The sequence below is a fragment of the Anabrus simplex genome, chromosome 14 (genome assembly GCF_040414725.1).
Source record: "Anabrus simplex isolate iqAnaSimp1 chromosome 14, ASM4041472v1, whole genome shotgun sequence".
Classification (NCBI taxonomy): domain Eukaryota; kingdom Metazoa; phylum Arthropoda; class Insecta; order Orthoptera; family Tettigoniidae; genus Anabrus; species Anabrus simplex.
The window spans coordinates 91,283,956-91,302,805 of record NC_090278.1 but is presented as its reverse complement, the minus strand read 5'-3'; positions in this window follow the sequence as shown (position 1 = coordinate 91,302,805).

The window sequence follows — 18,850 nt, the reverse complement described above, 5'->3', positions numbered from 1 at the left end:
CGTTGACATGCAGGATCCATAGCTTCATGGGACATATGCCACACTCTCATGCACCCATCAGCTCGATACAACTGGAACCAGGATTCATTGCACCATACCACAGGCCGCCACTGTTCCATGGTCCATTGCCCATGCACGTCATTGAGCTCTGTGTCGAGGTGTCAGCAAAGGGGCACGAGTTGGTCGTCAGCTGGTGAAGCCTATGCTGTGCAGTTGCCTCCTTACAGTCCTGGCAGAATTGGGTTCCTGAACCCAACATTCAACTGGGCGGTGATCTGACTCACAGTAGTCCATCGAGTGCCCAGTATGGTTCTGCAGAGGCGACATGATGTCCGTTCGTTTAACATCTGCAGTCTTCTTGTGCGGCAGTTACCCAGGTGGTAACATTTTCTCAGAAACCTAAATTCGCATGTAATCTCTGCAATGGTATGACCTATGTGCTGTGATATGTTGCCATCTTGATGACTATGGTGCCTGTGACGGACTGCTCAGCTATGCAGCAGCTAGCTGTAATGCTCAGGGATCACACACGGCATATTTTCTAAGAGGACAACCCTTCCCGCGACTTCTGGACACTCAGTATACTTATGTATCTACTTACGGAGCTGTGAAAGTTTCTCTATATTAATTTGCAATAACACTTATGCTCTTATTAATGTGCAAGTGAAAAATACAATTTAGTTAAGATAAATATTCTAATTTTTTCCATACCTGGTATGACTAACATGTGGATCTTTTGAAGGGAAGCAAGTTTCGACCTCTAGTGGGTTAAGGAACATGGCCTTTCTAGTAGAATAAGGCTGTGATTTGTGAGGAATTGAGCAAGATTTTTCCTTTCAAGATTCATTAAATCTCAGCCTATCCTACAAAAAATATCATGCTTCACCACTGCTTACAGCACCATATATTATATTTAGGATGACTGGGTGGAATGATAATAGGTACCGTACTTAGTCAATACGGTGGAAGATATTCAGAATTCATTGAAATCTATTGTGGGAAAACATTGTACCAAATCATGGAATTTATACTGAATGAGTCTATCAGTATGAAAGTATATTTGAACACCTGAACAGAATCTTCACTATATTCTGTTTTATGCATACAGGCATTGTTGTCATTACTGCATAGAGTGTCTTCATTTGCATCACTCTCCCCATAAATAACACAACCATCATCATTACAACATGACCATGACATTGCTACATCTTCATCTGACTCATCGCAGTCATCATCGGCACTGAATCCATAAATATACTTAGCTAAATCATCACCATTCCAGAATATATCCCACACAGCTGAAACAATGTTCGGCCATTTGCCTACTCACAACCTTGCACGGAGAACAAAAATTAGGAGCGCTTTGAAAAAAATCGTATCTTCATAAACAAAGTGATTAGCGCAGTAGTTGTGCTAGATTTTGAATCACCTGCTTTGTGCTGCTATCTGTCAGAAAACTGAAGACTACAAGCACACACAAAACTGCTTGCATAACGAGTGCTATTCCATTCCTGATAGTTTACGCTAGCGCGCCAAGAAACACTTTTGCACTCTGTGGTATTGTAAGAGTTCAGTTTGTGACCTGCCCTGCGGTCTGTGGGTAATGTGTATGGCCTTCATCCGGTGGTCCAGAGTTCGATTCCCAGCCAGGAGAGCAAATTTTATCTGGATCTGAGGGCTGGTTTGAGATCCACTCAGCCTACCTGATTACAATTGAAGAACTACCTGGCCCGGTCTAGAAATTCAAGAATAAAGCCCAAAAGGATTCGTCATGCTGACTGAGCAGCAGTTGTGTGACAGATCAAGGTCCATGTAGCCTGTTGTGTCATCGAGGTGGGGGGATAAATATAAGAACATTTTCACCAGTTACCTACTGTCTATGTATATATCTATCCCTTAGTCCCAGATGTGGGGTCGGGATTGAGACAAGATGAACTTATACTGCATGCTTTTATGACCAGATGTCTCTCCTATTTCCAACCTCAGTTGAGGCGCCAATGAATATGAAATTAATGATGATGAATTAAACTGGGTAAGGAGGTGGCCTATGAATAAGAACTGTCCCAGCATTTGCCTGGGAGTAAAAATGGGAAACGACAGAAAACATTCCCAGGTGAGGTGACTGTGGAATTCGAACCCACTCCCCTCCTGAGTGAAGAGTAATAAATAGCAGATATTTTAGATTCATTAACAGTGGTATATGCTGGGATCAAGATGTGGGCTACCACTAGACTTAGGTTACCTCTTTTCGATGGTTGGTTTAGTGAACATCAAGCCTTTAGTGTTTTGAGCTGCAGCCAATAGCTAATGGAGAAGCCTGTTCTGTTGTGAAGGCTGCTTCACAAGCTACTGCCCTGGCCTCTGCTACTGCCAATGCTCAAGCCCTGATCAATGGAGATGGTAGCCTAAGGTTTAGCAAATTAAAGTTCGGTTTTGTGGCTAAATGGATAGAATTCTCACCTTTGGTCCAATGGCCTGGGATCAATTTTCAGAATCAATCCCCTCATACTGTTAATTCCCCTGGCTTGTGGACTGGGTGTTTATGATGTCTTCGCCATTTATTTTATCCTCATTAGGACACCACCAAGCCTATACAGATGCCATGTACCATTATTATTATTATTGTTATTAAATACAAATGTTGAATTTTACATTGGTTGTACCCGTCATTCTCTGGTTAATTAGCTTCCTCGGGAGATCAGTGGTGGTGTCCGGCCCATGATCACAGGTTCAATTCCAACCAACAAAAGAGAACCTGAAAGATTGCAATCCTTTTTAGCAGATCTACCTACAAATCTGTATTACTCCTATAACAACAGCCCTATAGTGTCTTCCTACAAGGATGTAGATAAACGGAAGTGAAATACCACCACCCTTTTATCTATATGATTAATTCAGAAGTATGAGGCGAGGGAGTATATACAATGAGTAACGCATGGTTGATAGGTAGCAGTGGCGATCTGACAGAACGAAGCCTAGTACACCTAGCTCCTCACAGTCCGTGCTCCTATCCAATATACAACAGCAAGCCGCACGGGGCGAGTAAAGGGGAGAGGGAAGAGACTGTGGGCAGCGATATCAGTCTCCGATGCCTTGTTCTCAGAAAGATGTGCAATGTATTTTCTCACTGCTTTCAAGTGTTCTAATTGGAACAATGTGTCAGATGCTTTCATTATAATGTGCTTTAGACTTCCATTATTCTAAAGTTGAGGTTTGGGCTTCACCAATAGCCTTGGTTGCCCTCAGCTAATGCCACTGTTCAGGAGGTCAAATGCACTGTATCATGATTGATCTATCTAAGGCTTTTGACAGGATATATCAAGGGAGATTACTGACAAAAATGAGTGTGATTGGACTAAACCAAAGAGTGACTGAATGGATGGCTGTATTGCTAGAAAACAGAACTCAGACAATTAGAGTAGGTGAAGCATTATCTCATCCTGTAATCATTAAGAGTGGAATTCCTCAATGCATTATTATTGGACTTTAATGTTTTCTGTCTATGACATGAGTGAAGAACTGGAATTAGAGATGAGCCTTTTCCCAGATGATGTTATACTGTAGAGAGTAACAAGATAGTGAGCAACTGCAAAAAGACCTCGACAATATTCTCGGATAGACAGCAGACAAATTGAATGATAGTAAAAGGGGTGAAAACACAGGCTGTGAGTTTCACAAATAGGAAAAGTCCTCTCAGTTTTAATTACTGTATTTATGGGGTGACAATTCCTCATGGGGATCACTGTAAGTACCTGGGTGTTAATATAAGGAAATATCTTCTTTGGGGTAATCACATAAATATGATTGTAAGTAAACTTTACAAATATCTTCACATGGTTATGAGGATAATAAATGTCTGTGGTAAGGAAGTAAAGGAGAGAGCAAGAACTAGAAAAGATCCATAGAAAAGTAGCTCAAATTTGATCTGCATGATTTTCAACAATAGAGTAGTGATAAAAAATTTGGGCTGAGAAGACTTGGAAGAAAGGAGACGAGCTGTTCGAATATGTGCTATGTTCTGAGCTGTCAGTGGGGAGATGGTGTGGAATTCCGTCAGTAGATGAATAAGGTTAGGTGGTGTCTTAAAAGGTAGGAAACATCATGATATGAAGATAAAGATGAAATTCAAGAGGATAAATTGGAGCAAATATTCATTCAAAGTAAGAGGAGTTAAGGATTGGGATAACACTGCAGAGGGTCAGGTGAAAGAATGAAATGGCATATGGCTTTTAGTGCCAGGAGTGTCTGCGGACAAGTTTGGCTCACCATGTGCAGGTCCTTTGATTTGACACGCGTAAGGTACCTGTGCATCATGATGAGGATAAAATTATTATGAAGACAACACATACACCCAGCCCCCATACCAGCAGAACTAACCAATTACGTTTAAAATTCCTAACCTAACCAGGAATCCAAACCAGGAACCCTGGGACCAAAGACCACCACGCTAACCATTTAGCCATAGGCTGGACTCCTTTCAGGGTAATATCCCTTAGCCTTTGGCAGTCCCCTCTCACATCAAGAAGGCAGCAGCACACTGATGAATTTATGTGTCATTTCCTACACGAAGGCTTCATCAGGCCTCCTAAAGAAGAACTCCGCTCTTAGTCGTTGGTTCTCCCATAGTCTGTCAGGTTTGGTACTGGCCGCCTGACCTTCGGCCAGACAGTCGCAGGTAGTACCGTCTACTGTCACATACGGTAGCAGGATGAACCTGGCCTGACATATGAGGTTCTTTCCAACACGCAGTTCATTATCAATACATGGATGCATTCACGTACTACTCTATACGCAGATCAAAATTAGATGTATGGCTTTTCAGGCGTTTGCTCTATTAACCAGCATTTCGTCTTAGGTCTGACACTAGACTCATCAGAGTGGGATGTGTCAGACCCTACCCACTGATGCTGGGGTGTATGCAGGTGAACTTATCAGAAGCCTCTTATGTGGCACAGTCTGATAATCTTTATAGTCTTTGATAGTCTTTATCAGACTGTGCCACATAAGAGGCTTCTGATAAGTTCACCTGCATACACCCCAGCATCAGTGGGTAGGGTCTGACACATCCCACTCTGACGAGTCTAGTGTCAGACCTAAGACGAAATGCTGGTTAATAGAGCAAACGCCTGAAAAGCCATACATCTAATTTTGATCTGATTTTTGATATGCTCTATTGGTGGAAAAATATCTAATTCCCTCTATGGGAATTTAGAATTACCATTTACTCTATATGCATGCGCTGATTTTGTATTGGTTACAGGATTGATAAAAAATTGGGTTGTGTTATGTTATGGACTGACATGGAGGAATACCTTCTTTCTCCATGGAATTGGAGCAACACGGTCCAACCAAAACTGAAGTATGATATAAAGTTTCCTCGATATTAGCCCCCAGTTATAACACAATATTTTATTTAAATATTAACAAACACAATATTTCTATAATCAACAATTATCATTTTGTAATTTAGACCATATTTGTGCAGGAAAACTTCTCTATGTTCCAAAATTGTCCTAATTCCTTATATTCCATATTTTCTTTAGGATACCCCTATATTGCTCACTTATTGGAAATCAATTTTCAATATCTTAAGCAACTCCGTGGCTGAAGCGGATATGCTCAAAAAACTCTTTTTCATCGTACGGGAGGGACAGTTTCTTCTGAAACATATATTGTATTTTAATTATATTGTGTTTAACCTGGTAGAGTTTGTACATTAAGGCCTATATAGGCCTAACATAACACAGTACATGAATAACCAAAGAAAGATAAGACATTAATTATAGATACCAAAATAATTTAAATTTCTTTTTCTTTTTGTGAAAAATAGTAGCTCTTCTTCATCTTCACTGGATGAAGCATGAGGATTGTAAAAAGTCGTTCTCACTTTCCATCATAATCTCAATAACCTAACATCTGTTGTGATAACTTAATAATTATGATAATAAAGGATCATAGTCTTAGTAAATAATGCCAGGGAAGTGTGTAAAGGAAATCAGAGGACCATGGTAGGTACAAAACAAGTAAAAATATTTGTCAAGTTTTAATAAATGAATATATTGTAGTATTGCAAAAATAATTTACAAAGAAGAAAGACAAAACAAAAAGGAAAGATTGAAATACCAAGAAAAGAGAAAAGTCAGTACACAACTAGCTAAGTTTCCTTTTGTTTTGAGCCACCAAATTTTTTGTTTTGAACATGGATTTCAGGGAATAAATGCAAAATTGAATACAAATGATAACAAAGTAGAGATTAATACAAAAAAAAAAAAAAAAAAAAAAAAAGCAAATTCGAATGAGAAAAGGATAGGGATGAGGAAGGCGAGAAAGGCTTGCGCAGCTCAACCGGCAAGAGAAAAGGGAAGAGAAAATAGCACAAACAAAAAAACTAAGGGGGAAACACTAACGATGGATAGAACGTTCCACTGAGTCAGTCACTGCATTTTTTCAGCCACTCAAAATCTTCATGATTAAACACCGTTGCCATGGCACAGGGGAAAGAATACAAAGTTTTTAAATGGCCAAGAGAAAATACCAAAAGGGCGTGAAAGGCCGCCAAAAAGATATTAAAATTGCGGTAAAATTCTTAGCTCACCATCTGCCCTGTAGAAAGAGTTCCAGTTAAGACCAGCACGCTGCAAAGAAAGCAATTAGGAGCCTCCACACAACACAGTCAAATCCCCGGACTGATGAGTCAGGGAAAAATGTGAGTTTATATAGCAGAGAATTTACACTGGACAATTTTGGCACATGGGAAGTTAGGACTAAATATCACCTGAGTATTTGTTGTTTTTCCAACCCTCATCCCGTTTTCCTACGGGGTCAGGTATGAGGTGAGATGAATCTGTCGTGGCGGGTTTTTATGACCAGATGCCCTTCCTGACGTCAACCTCATCAGAGGAGTTAATGAGATGAAATGAATGACGTGATATATGATAGTAGGGAGAGGGTGAAACCCGGTGCCGGCACATAGCCTACTCCTGTTGAATAGCACCAAGGGGTCTGCTCAAGGCTTAACATCGCCATCCGATGGACGAATCACCATCAATAGCGACATATGCCATCACTCCATATGAGCACTGCGGAGAGGTTTGGAATTTAATCCAGGCTTTTGGCACGCAATCTAGTGATTAGAAATTGTATACCACCACCTCCCCTACCCTGCCAGCCAACATTCTGATGGTAATAATAATAATAATCGTATGGCCTCAGCTACCGTGTGCAGACATTTTGATTTGACGCCATCTGGCTGTCTGCTCGTCAATTTCGACGTTCCATTTTACTCTAGGTCCGCTAGATGGCAGACAGAGTAAACCGGATCTCTCATGGGCGTCTATGGCTGAGATTTAATTAATTTTGTCGGGTAAATACCAAATGTATCACCAGAGATCTTTTACATGCCGACATCGTACAACATGGAGTGTCGAATGGACTTTTTTCCGCCCTTCAAAAATCCAACTACTTCTGCCGGGTTTGAACCCGCTATCTTGGGATCCGGAGGCCGACACTCTACCACGGATCCACAGAGGCAGTTATTCTGATGGTGTCAGTCCGTTTTAGACTTCAGCGCCTTAACGATCATGGCCACCAGGCGGGCTATCACCTGAGTATTTATGCCTGAAATATTAACCAATCCAAAGGAAAATCACCAGGGGCCAGCGAGTAGTAATCCTAGCGCAATTATAATTAGCACTCAGTTGATCGACCACGTCAACACCAATCTTAGTCTTGTTAAATGACACGATCATTTTGGCTTTTCCTGTTGTGTCAGTAGCATCTGTCATTGTCGTGCATGGAACTGATGAGGAGAACATTTTTCCCCTTTGCAAGAATATGAGAAACTAGCGTGCAATACTTGCAAAACCCTAACATTGTTGATGGAATAGGCCTTGATTACTGCTGTAGAAACTCAGGGGGAATCTGACGTTTGTTCTTCTGAATGGTGCCTGACAAAGTTAGATTATAATGACGACGGAGTAAGTCACTAAGCTCAACGCTAGTGAATCAGTTGTTTGTAGTGACATTTCTACCAGTAGCCTATGATATATTGGCTCACACAGCCTCTCAACAACTGCTAGGAGAGAGTTGCTGGTTTGGAAAGGACCATCAGGCTTGCCTACGTAAACTTCTAAATTTGATGTATAAAACATCTTGGCATCACTTGGCCATACTTGTTCAGCTTAGATGGTATAAATTGACGGAAACTACAAAGTCGGTGAAATCCCAAGAACATTTCATCGCCGGTCACACATTGAGACATACTGTAATGGGCTTTGCAATTTACTACAAAGCAGTCAAGGATATCTCGAATAGGAGCAAGTTTATCACTGGATCTTCTTTCCTGATGTGTATTTCTGTCATCAAATCTTAGGTGCTGTAGGAGGAATCTGAATCGCTGCAGTGACATGATTAGGTGAAATATTTCTGGTGAACTACCATCAGTAGCAGAGAGTTCATCTGTATTCAGCTGATTATAATTTTTCACACCACTCAATATTAGAATTGCAATCAGAGCTTCAATTTCATTACTGATGATGATGATGCTTGTTGTTTAAAAGGGCCTAACATCGAGGTCATTGGCCCCTAATGGTATGAAATGAAAGAACAAAAAAGTTTGAATTAATCCAATGACCAAAATAAAATTAAAAGTGTCATGAAGAATGAATGGATGGACATGAACCCAACAAAAACAAACAAACAAACAAACAAACAAACAAACAAAACAGTGGATCAGACTTTTTAAAAAAGGATCGTAAATAAAGGTATTACTGACCAAGGGACCACTCAAAGCACAATAATGCTTGATGCCTAAAGGGGTGCAAAATCCATGTCTAAGGCCCTACAGAATGGTACATGTCGCGAGTAAAGTAGAACCATGATATTTGTCATGTTGGGGTACTAATCAAAAGTAGCGAAAGTCACGGTGTTCCACACGAGATGGTACTACTCATTGTATTGTACTTCGTACAGAGAACCCAGACCTATGGTGTTTCACACACAATGGCGCCACTCACAGCCAACGCAAACCGATGAGTTTCCTCACCTAGGTGTACTAGTCACGGGTGCTGGTTCCACGGGCCCTGTAGTGTTCCTCACATAGTGGGTACCAATCACAGGCAACGCTGACCCACGGTGCCGCTCATATAGCGGTACAACTCACAGACTATGCCCAGACCCGCGGTGTTGCTCACATGGGTATGACACAAGGGTGCTGGAATCCACCAGGCCAGGCTTTTTACTGCTACAAATCACAAACCTTTATTGTACCTAATTTAGTGGTACAACTCACAAGTACAGGCAACCCATGGTGTTCCCCGCGTGATGGTACGAATCAAAAGTAGTTTCATGGTTCTAATTCAATCATCGCTTGGTCGCCCCTTTTAGTCGCCTTTCACGACAGACAGGGGATACCGCGGGTATATTCTACATGTGCGTCCCCCACCCGCAGGGGGTAGTGTGTTTGGTCCGCAAAAGGTATTTTATTTGCCTCAAGTCCGCCGGCAAGCCGGTTAGGACCCCCCTATCCGCCACCTGGGACGCGCCACGTGGGAGTATCACCTCTCCCCCTGCTACGCCTGCGTAGCAGGTTCATGGCAATTTCATTACTATCAGTTGGTCTGATATAAGGTTCCCTTTTATACCACCCCATAGATTTTTGCGCTATGTGTTGATTAGTATACTGCACAATCATTTCCATCATAGGACCATAAAAAATTTTCCTCCAAATTTCAGTCGGTTCTTTGAAGCCCTTCACTGATGCCCTAGACCCTGAAAACTCTGAAACAATGATTTTGGTTTTGTTCATACAGCCTTCGGAGGACAATGCATCTTCCATTGGCCATATCCATTCCTACATAGAATTGAGAATCACTACCTACATAAAACTGTATTTCATCGTTGGTATCTAATTCTTGTTCACTGTTAGAATCATCTTCTCGTACTTCAACAGAGTCCATTTCTTCAATGTCGCTTTCATTGTCACAGACATCAGCATCTGAGAAGTAAGCTTCATCCTCTTGGCTAGCAGGGTCGGCTAAAACAGCTTCAAGGAGCTCCCTAACACGAGACTCTTCGCTTTTGAAATTCATATCCTTGAATATACAAGAATAAAAAATATAACCATATTGTCTTGACCAATAAAGAAACATTAGTGTTAGCACAACAATCTAACAATTCTAACAGTGAACACAACAAACGACACTGCTTACGCTACTAGGGTCCGGAATATAATGATCTAATTAGTACACATAAATCCACAAAAATCTAGATCATACCTTTCATTTACATGCAACCATAAAACGAGATTGGTGACTTCGGTCTATTGGACCGTGTACGTTCCTAGTGACCTCGGGGTGTGAGACCAGAAAGACTTCCACTGACCTGTACGGTTATCGTTCGAGTTTGTGCAGTGGTGAGTACACTCGAGAATGAAATTGACGAAGGTAACCTGATGTGCAGCTAGCTCACTCCAACGGGCAGAGAAGGAGGTACAATCGTTTATGACTGTGACACCGTGTGTCACTAACGGAGGGTTAAGCAGGCGAAAAATATTAAAATTTTGACAATTAAATGCAGTTATGGAAAAATTAATTGTGATGCAATTTTGATTTACTGCTGGATTTTCTTCTTATTATTATTATTATTATTATTATTATTATTATTCTTATTCTTCTTCTTCTTCTTCATCCATTCCCTTTTCCAGATTCTCTCTGGGTAGGGTAGTGTGCCAAAGCCCTCCAACTTACTAAATCCTTCCACCGCTCCCCTTCTGGTACTTTATTGCTATCGACTCACTCTATTTGCAATACAGTCTTCAACAGATCTCCTCCATCTCATTGTAGGCCATCCCCTAGGCTTCTTTCCAGTCTCTTTATCCATGAATGTTCCCATTGGTATTCTCTCTCCTAGACATTCTTATCATGTGTCCAAATCATTTTAGCTTTTTTTTCTTTGCTAGTTGTTTTACAGCGCACCGACACAGATAGGTCTTATGGCAACAATGTGATAGGGAAGGGCTAGGAATGGGAAGGAAGCTGCCGTGGCCTCAATTAAGGTACAGCCCCAGCATTTTCCTGGTGTGAAAATGGGAAACCACAGAAAACCATCTTCAAGGCTGCCGACAGTGGGGTTCGATCCCTCTATCTCCCGGATGCAAGCTCACAGCTGTGCGCTCCTAACCGCATGGCCAACTCGCCCGGTCCATTTTAGCTTTGCTATATCAATCTCTTCTTGAAGTTTACACACTCCCACACTTCTCCTTATTTCCTCATTTCATATTCTATCTCATCTTGTCTTTCCCTGTATGCTCCTCAAGAACCTCATTTCAGCAGCTTGTATCTTACTTTGGTTCTGCTTAGTTAACATCCAGGCTGCTGAAGCATAGGTCAGTATAGGTTTTTAATAGGCTGAGTATGAAACCTTCTTGCACTTCATTGGCAATGTCTTTCACACACTGGTAGAAACTTGCAGACTGCTGTTTTCTTAACCCTGACAGTAACACCATACGTTTTTCTGACGTGTTGTGCGAATGAATGCCATCTATTCCTCTTAAGGAGGGGAGAGTTATCCCTTCCACCACCTCTATTCCTTGTTCATTCCATCTGGTAACTTTAATGTAACTTTAAATAATAGGCTTTGAGTGACACGTCTTCGAAACGTGTAGTGTTACTAAAACGATATTTATAGACGTGTTACTGTCAGGGTTAAATCAATTTCTCCATCCAAATTTCCATCTTGAGACGTTATGTTGCCGAAATATTAAAAAATTTCACTACTTCAAGAGGTTCATTTCCTATTTTTATTACTCCCCTGGATTTTCTGTTACCTCTCATTATGATCAGTCTTGCTTTTTGCAGTACTAATCCTTATTCCAAAATTTATCTGGATTATTTCTAACACTATATTTTAAATGAGTAAGGATAAGATAGGCCTTGAAAAATTATTTTGCAAATGGCCAAGCATTTACTGAGTTCTGATTTTTCTATACAAGGGTGAGGGAAATCGTGGTATGAGTTGTTTGATATAATATTTATATGAAAGCACCTAGGACACTGTGGTTTGTAATCCGTTTTCTAGGAGAGACGTGTTCTGCATGTGCTGGGTGCTTCCATTCGAAAGTTATATCAATGACTTATTTGTTTGCAACTGCATTTTTGTTACCCTTTGCAATTGTTATCAGTAAGAATAACATTTCAACCAAAACTGCCTAATTGAGTCTCACCCACCCTTTAGACATTATCTTTTTTTGTTTCCCAATTTAATGCCTTTCATGTCTAAATTTCCCTTCTCTCTAATCACCTTCTCCAGTGCACAGTTAAAAAGTAAAAGTTATACAAATATTTTTTTTTTAAAGAATAAAAGAGTGTAGATGATATAACACTTGTAGCCATTTATTAGTTACAATTAATAGACAGAAAATATGTGACAAATTTAATCTCTGAAATGAAGTTCAAACACCTGAATAACACATATTTACTATTACACACACTGTTTATGAATTTCAAGAACAATACAGCACTAGTTTACTGAACACCATCGTATCTGAAATATTATGGAGCTGAGTGTTACGAATGTAATTTGTTAAGAAGAAAGCCATACCTTTTAGTGCCGACTCAGTTAATGCAACTTTAATGATTTTCAGTCTGTCAGAAATGATACATACAAAACTAGAACATACTATAATAATAAACACTTTTGAACAAAGTGACATGCTATGTTCTTGAAAGAGCATCATCATATACTGTGAAATTACACTTTTCTGAAATGCTGAAAATTGTTTAGAAATATAGGACTATTTAAATTCTGTTTACGCCTGAAATGCTACAGTAGTACATCCTCTGTCCTTGCTAGTCCAACGAAGAGTGCGAGGTGGTGTAATGCTCTGTCATTTGTGCGAGTCCAGCTTGCTAGTTTGTCGGTAACATTCTATTACATCATGCTCTGGTGATGTCACCAACTATTTTGAATTGTACTTTTAGCTTTATTATTGTTAATATTGTCCGCTTCTGTGGTGTAGTGGTTAGTGTGATTAGCTACCACCCCCGGAGGACCAGGTTTAATTTTCGGTTGTACCGCAAAATTTGAAAAATGGGTTCCACTCAGCGCCAGAGGGTCAAATGAGTAGAGCGGGGTTCGATTCCCACCTCAGCTATCCTCGAAGTGGTTTTCCATAGTTTTCCACTTCTTCTCCAGGCAAATACCAGGATGGCACTTAAGGCCATGGCCGTTTCCTTCCCTCTTCCTTCTCTATCCAATCTTTCCCATCCCCCATAAGGCCTATGTACAGCATAGCAGGTGAGGCCGCCTGGGCGAGATACTGGTCCTCCTTCCCAGTTGTATCCCTGACCAAATGTCTCGCTCCCTGAGTTTGGTGAAAAACCAACCCTGGATGGTAACTGGATTATATTTAGAATGTGTTGTTGTTGTTGTTGTTGTATTATTTTACTGTTTTGGAAAAACATAATGGAAAATTGACAGTAAACTAGCCAGCCCATTAAATCCTCATTAAACAACCCTTATAATTTACAAGACTTTTGAAATATAATATGATAATAACAATAACAACAACAACAATGATGACATTAATAATAAAGCTGAAAATATAATTGAAACTAGCTGCTGACATCACCAGAGCATGATGTAACAGAAAGATACTGACGAAGTAGCCACCTAGCCTCAGGACAATAACAGAGCATTCCACCACCTTGCACTCTCTGTTCGATTAGCAAGGAGAGAAGACGTAGTACTGTACCACTTCATTGAAAGTTCTGAATTTCAATCACTAATGGGCATAAACAGAATTATATCAGTTAAAAAAAAGTGTGATTTGATAGAAACTGTTGGATTTTCTTTCAAGAATAGTGTGTCTTTTTACAGGTTTTGTTATACATGTGTTAGAATTAATGTTCGACAGACAAGAAAACTTCGAAGTTACATTACAAATAAGATAAGGATATAAGCTTACAAATATTACATTTCATTACATTATTAAATAATAATAATAATAATAATAATAATAATAATAATAATAATAATAATAATACAAGGGTGAATCAAAAACTAAGTTATACTTCCATGTTATGGGCATTTATGAAACCCCCTACACATAGGCAGCATGGCTATGACAAGACCGAGCTCGATAGCTGCAGTCGCTTAAGTGCGGCCAGTATCCAGTATTTGGGAGATAGTAGGTTCGAAACCCACTGTCGGCAGCCCTGTAGATGATTTTCCATGTTTTCCCATTTTCTCACCAGGCAAATGCTGGGGCTGTACCTGAATTAAGGCCACGGCCGCTTCCTTCCCACTCCTAGCCCTTTCCTGTCCCATCGTCGCCATAAGACCTATCTGTGTCGGTGCGACGTAAAGCCAATAGCTATGACAAGATCCAATGACAGTTCACTTTTCCACATAGTCCTAAAGAGCTTGCTAGATAACGCAACACCTCACATGGCCTGCCGAATGTCTGAACTGCTGTAGGGATTCAAGTTGTAGGCACGGCAACATCCTCCATACAGTCCAGACTTAGCACCATGTGATTATCATGTGTTCGATAAGCTGAAAAAGGATCTTGGTGGACAACCATTCTGAAATGATGAGGAGGTGAAAGCAGCTATCTCCAGGTGGTTACATAGCACTGGAGGTGATTCCAACGCATCCGGAATCGAAAAGTTGGTAGACCATACGGAGAAATGCTTACAGTCTCTTAGGGAATATGTGGAAAAGTGAATTTACATTGTATGCTGTCATAGCCACGTTGTCTATGTGTAGATGGTTTCATAAATGGCCATAACTTGGAAGTGTAACTTACTTTTTGATTCACCCTCGTAATACAATTTGATGCTAATACAATGCAGTTTGTAACATAGTTGAGGCAGAGCAGTACAACGAGCCCTGTGGTATAGGGGGCAACACGTCCGTCTGTCACCCGGAGGGCCCGGGTTCAATTTCTGGCCGGGTCAGGGGTTTTTAATTGTAAATGATTAATATCCCCGGCCTGGGAACTGGGTGTTTGTGTCATCCTTAATGTTCCTTTCCTCACATTCAACACTCTACGCTTCTGCAATTACATTTACATACAGGTTCCTATCATATGATGAAAGTAGTGGCTAAACATCTACAGGGGTCGATGCCACAAACAAATATAATTTTTTTTTAAAGTACAACTAAGGAGAACCTGCACATAAACTTGTAGATCATTTGTCAGTTTCATGGGACATGTTTGACACATAAATTGTGTATATTAGTAGAAAATCATCATGTACATTTTTATACAGGTTATACAGGTTGAACCCGAACTCCACCTTTGCAGGTTGTTCAGGGACTACTTCTGAATATATTGGTCTCCATTGGCTCATTACAGAATAATAATGTGATTGTAATTTATCTGGTTTGTTAGCCCAATCATCCTTGTTTTCATGAAAATACCGTCACAACAGTAAAAAGAGCCTGTAATATGCTTTCAAAGTTAACAAATGCATGTCACCTTCCATCATGTTAAATAACTTCTGTAGGTGAAAATTCTGACACTCCAGTGTCTGTCAATAACTAGCCTTTAGGACAGACATAAAACAAATAAGATTATTACTATTTTTAGTGCAATACGGATACAAAGCTAACTGGAGCAACAAACAAAACAAAATGCAATTATTCAGTAACAAGCCACCAGAGATACTCAGACAGAATTCGTAAACAATACACTTATGTTTATAATGGTTATGGATGAAATTCTAAGGGAAATAAAGGCAACATATGGAGGGGATATGAAAATATTGTTGTTTGGAGATGACATAGTGATATGGGGAGTCAACAGTACATAAGTACAAATCCAACCAGAGGCTATAAATGACAATGTTGAGAAATATGGTACAGTAGAGTCTCGCTCAACCGACCTTCACTTATCCGACACTCCATGTTATCCGACACTGGTAGTCTTAATTTGAACTTTAGGTGGATGCAATTCTGGGACACGGGGTGTGGAGTGGCGACTGTGGGACAAGCACTGGCAGTCATGTGGTACGATTGTTCAGTGTAGTATTGGTTGGGTGCGGATGTTATAGTTTTCATATCCTCTGTGAGTATGGCGAGTAAACGTAAGAAAGTGATTGTTTCTGTGGAAGACAAGTAGAGTGCGTTAAAGAGACTGGACAAAGGGGAAACTCTCCAAAAAGTGGCCTCAGATTATGCTGTTGGACGTGTTGCAGTGGGAGACTGGAAACATACGAGGGAATAAATTGAAAAGTGGTGCTCTACCAGAGCAACAAGTGATGCACTGAAAATTAGAAAGAAAAAAAGCAATGAAAAATGTGAGTTCGAAAAAGTAAGTGAAGCACTATTTCTTTGGTTCACTAAAAAACCAGGAAAAGGGCTTGTCAATATCTGGAACCATTCTGCAAGAAATGGTGGTGTATATCCAGAAGGAGTTTAATAAAGGGAGCCTAATTTTACTGCCAGTGCTAGGTGGCTTGATCGGTGGAAAAAACGGTACGGTATTGGGCAGCTTAATATCTGTGGAGAAAAACTGTCAGCTAAATCCGATGAGATTGTGTAATTTAAAAGACAATTTCAAGAAATAATTCTTGCTGAAGGATTATCCGGTGATCAGATTTTTAATTGTGATGAGACTGGGCTGAATTTCAAGATGCTGACATCAAAACTCTTGCAGCCCAAGCCAAGACGTCTGCACTTGGCTACAGGCGTAGTAAGAAAGGAGTACTGCATCTATTGTACAATTGAATTAATGAGTCAATAAATAGAGTCCCGTAAAACATAGTACGTAATACAGTATAGCCTTCCTGTTTGCTTTAGTTCATTTTCAAAGTTATTCCGTATTATCCGACATTTTCGGTGATCCGACGTACTCCAGGTCCCGTTTATGTCGGATAATCAAGACTCTACTGTATAAAAATCAGTGTGGAGAAGAGCAAGACAGTGGTGGTAACAAGAGGAGAAAGAGAAGGAAAAGGAATCGTTAGTATCAGGGGACAAAACCTTGAGGTTGCTGAATAATTCAAATATTTGGGAAGTGAAATAATGCAATGTGCAAGGTTGGATAAGAAGATCAGCAGAAGGGTACAAGTAGGAAGTACGTTCTACCAGAATGTAAGGAAGTTGGTATGGAACAGAGAAGTTACTATGAAATATAAAGACATAATGTACAAGATGTACTATACCACTATATTAATGTATGATTAGAGATTTGGACATTGGCAGGAACAAATGAGAGTAAAATTCAGACCAGTGAGATGAAGTTCCTGAGGAGTACGGTAGAGAAGACAAATGTTGACATCAAGAAACAGATAGGAATTTTAAAAAAACTGAGTGATAGGATGGAGAAGAATACATGGAGATGCTTTGGACATGTTACGAGGATAGATGAGGGAAGGATACCGAAACAATTGTTGGAGGCTAAGATAGAGGGTAAGAGGGGAAGAGGAAGGCCCAGAGCAAAATGGATGGACTCTGTGAAGAACAGTATAAGGAAAAGAAGACTGGACTGGAATATAATAACTGAAGGGAGGTGGAAGGGGAGGCAACGGTGGAGAAGTGCCATCAACACCCCGACCTAGCAGGAGCTGGACGAGGGGAAATGAAAATGATGCCGAAAAAGGTGGTATCCCTGAACAACCTCCGAAAGTTTGTCAGTGGAGTTCAGGTTAACACTGTATATGACATATTATACATATACAAAAATAATATATGATGTAAGTATACTGTATCTAAAGAAGTTAAGAAAACTAAAGTGGTAAAAGTATGAGTTTCCAGTCAGATGTATTTAATTAAATACAGGTATATATATGTATATTCTGATAACTTTTAGATTCTTCAGCCTGCTGAAACTAATTCTGAGTAGTACATTTATAAGAGACATTGTATGGAACAACATGGTAACAGGTAGGGACCCTCTTAGAGGCAGCCCTGCCCAGTAAGTGGCACCCCTGCCTATGCGAGTCCTAGAGCATACTGAACCGGTGTGTAACATCTCAGCTCAGGCTAACGAGTGAAGATCTCAATGACAGGAAAAGCGGAGAATTTGATTCGGTACGGTGTAGCTGGCGGAGGAGCAACCCATTCCTCTGGGGGTAATACAAATGGAACCCACTGCTTTGTGGGATGAGGAGGGATCCTCAAAGGCTAAGGGAGTAAACCCCAAAAGAAAATTCTTAATTACATTAGGCCTAGGAAGCCAGTAAAAGAGCTTATTTGTAGTTCCTTTCAAAACACAGAAGAGCCTTGAAACGCATTTATCAACTAAATTAAGATGCCAGCATGAGCAGACTCATGTCAGGGATGATGGTTTGTGGCCTGATGATAGACAGGGTCTTGCAAAAATGCAAAAATGTGAAACTAGTGGCACTCATGGAAAGGAGGAAAGTAATGATACCCTGGGGCTGAGTGAAACCAAATGGAGAGGGAATGGAATGAAGAAATTAAGAAAACAGTATACACTGTATTGGCATGGAAATGACAAAGAGATGAGGAATGGTGTTGCTTTCATCATGAGTGAAGATCTAGAAGGAGCCTCTGACATTCAGTATGTGAGTGAGAGAATAATAAAAGTGACTGTCAATTTAGGGAAAGAAAAAACAACTTTGGTACAAGTGTATGCACCTCAAATTGGATGTTGTCAAGAGGATAAGAACCAGTTTCTTGATCATTTGGGAAAAGTTATTAGTAAAGAGAGAGGAGAGCAATCATTATATGAGATCTGAATGCACAGATTGGGATAGATAGAACAGGATATGAGAACGTAATGGGACCTCATGGATATGTTGGAAGAAATATAGAAGGTGAACATCTCCTTAACTTCTGTATGAGGAATGGGTTGGTGGTGAAAAATAGTTGGTTCAAGAAG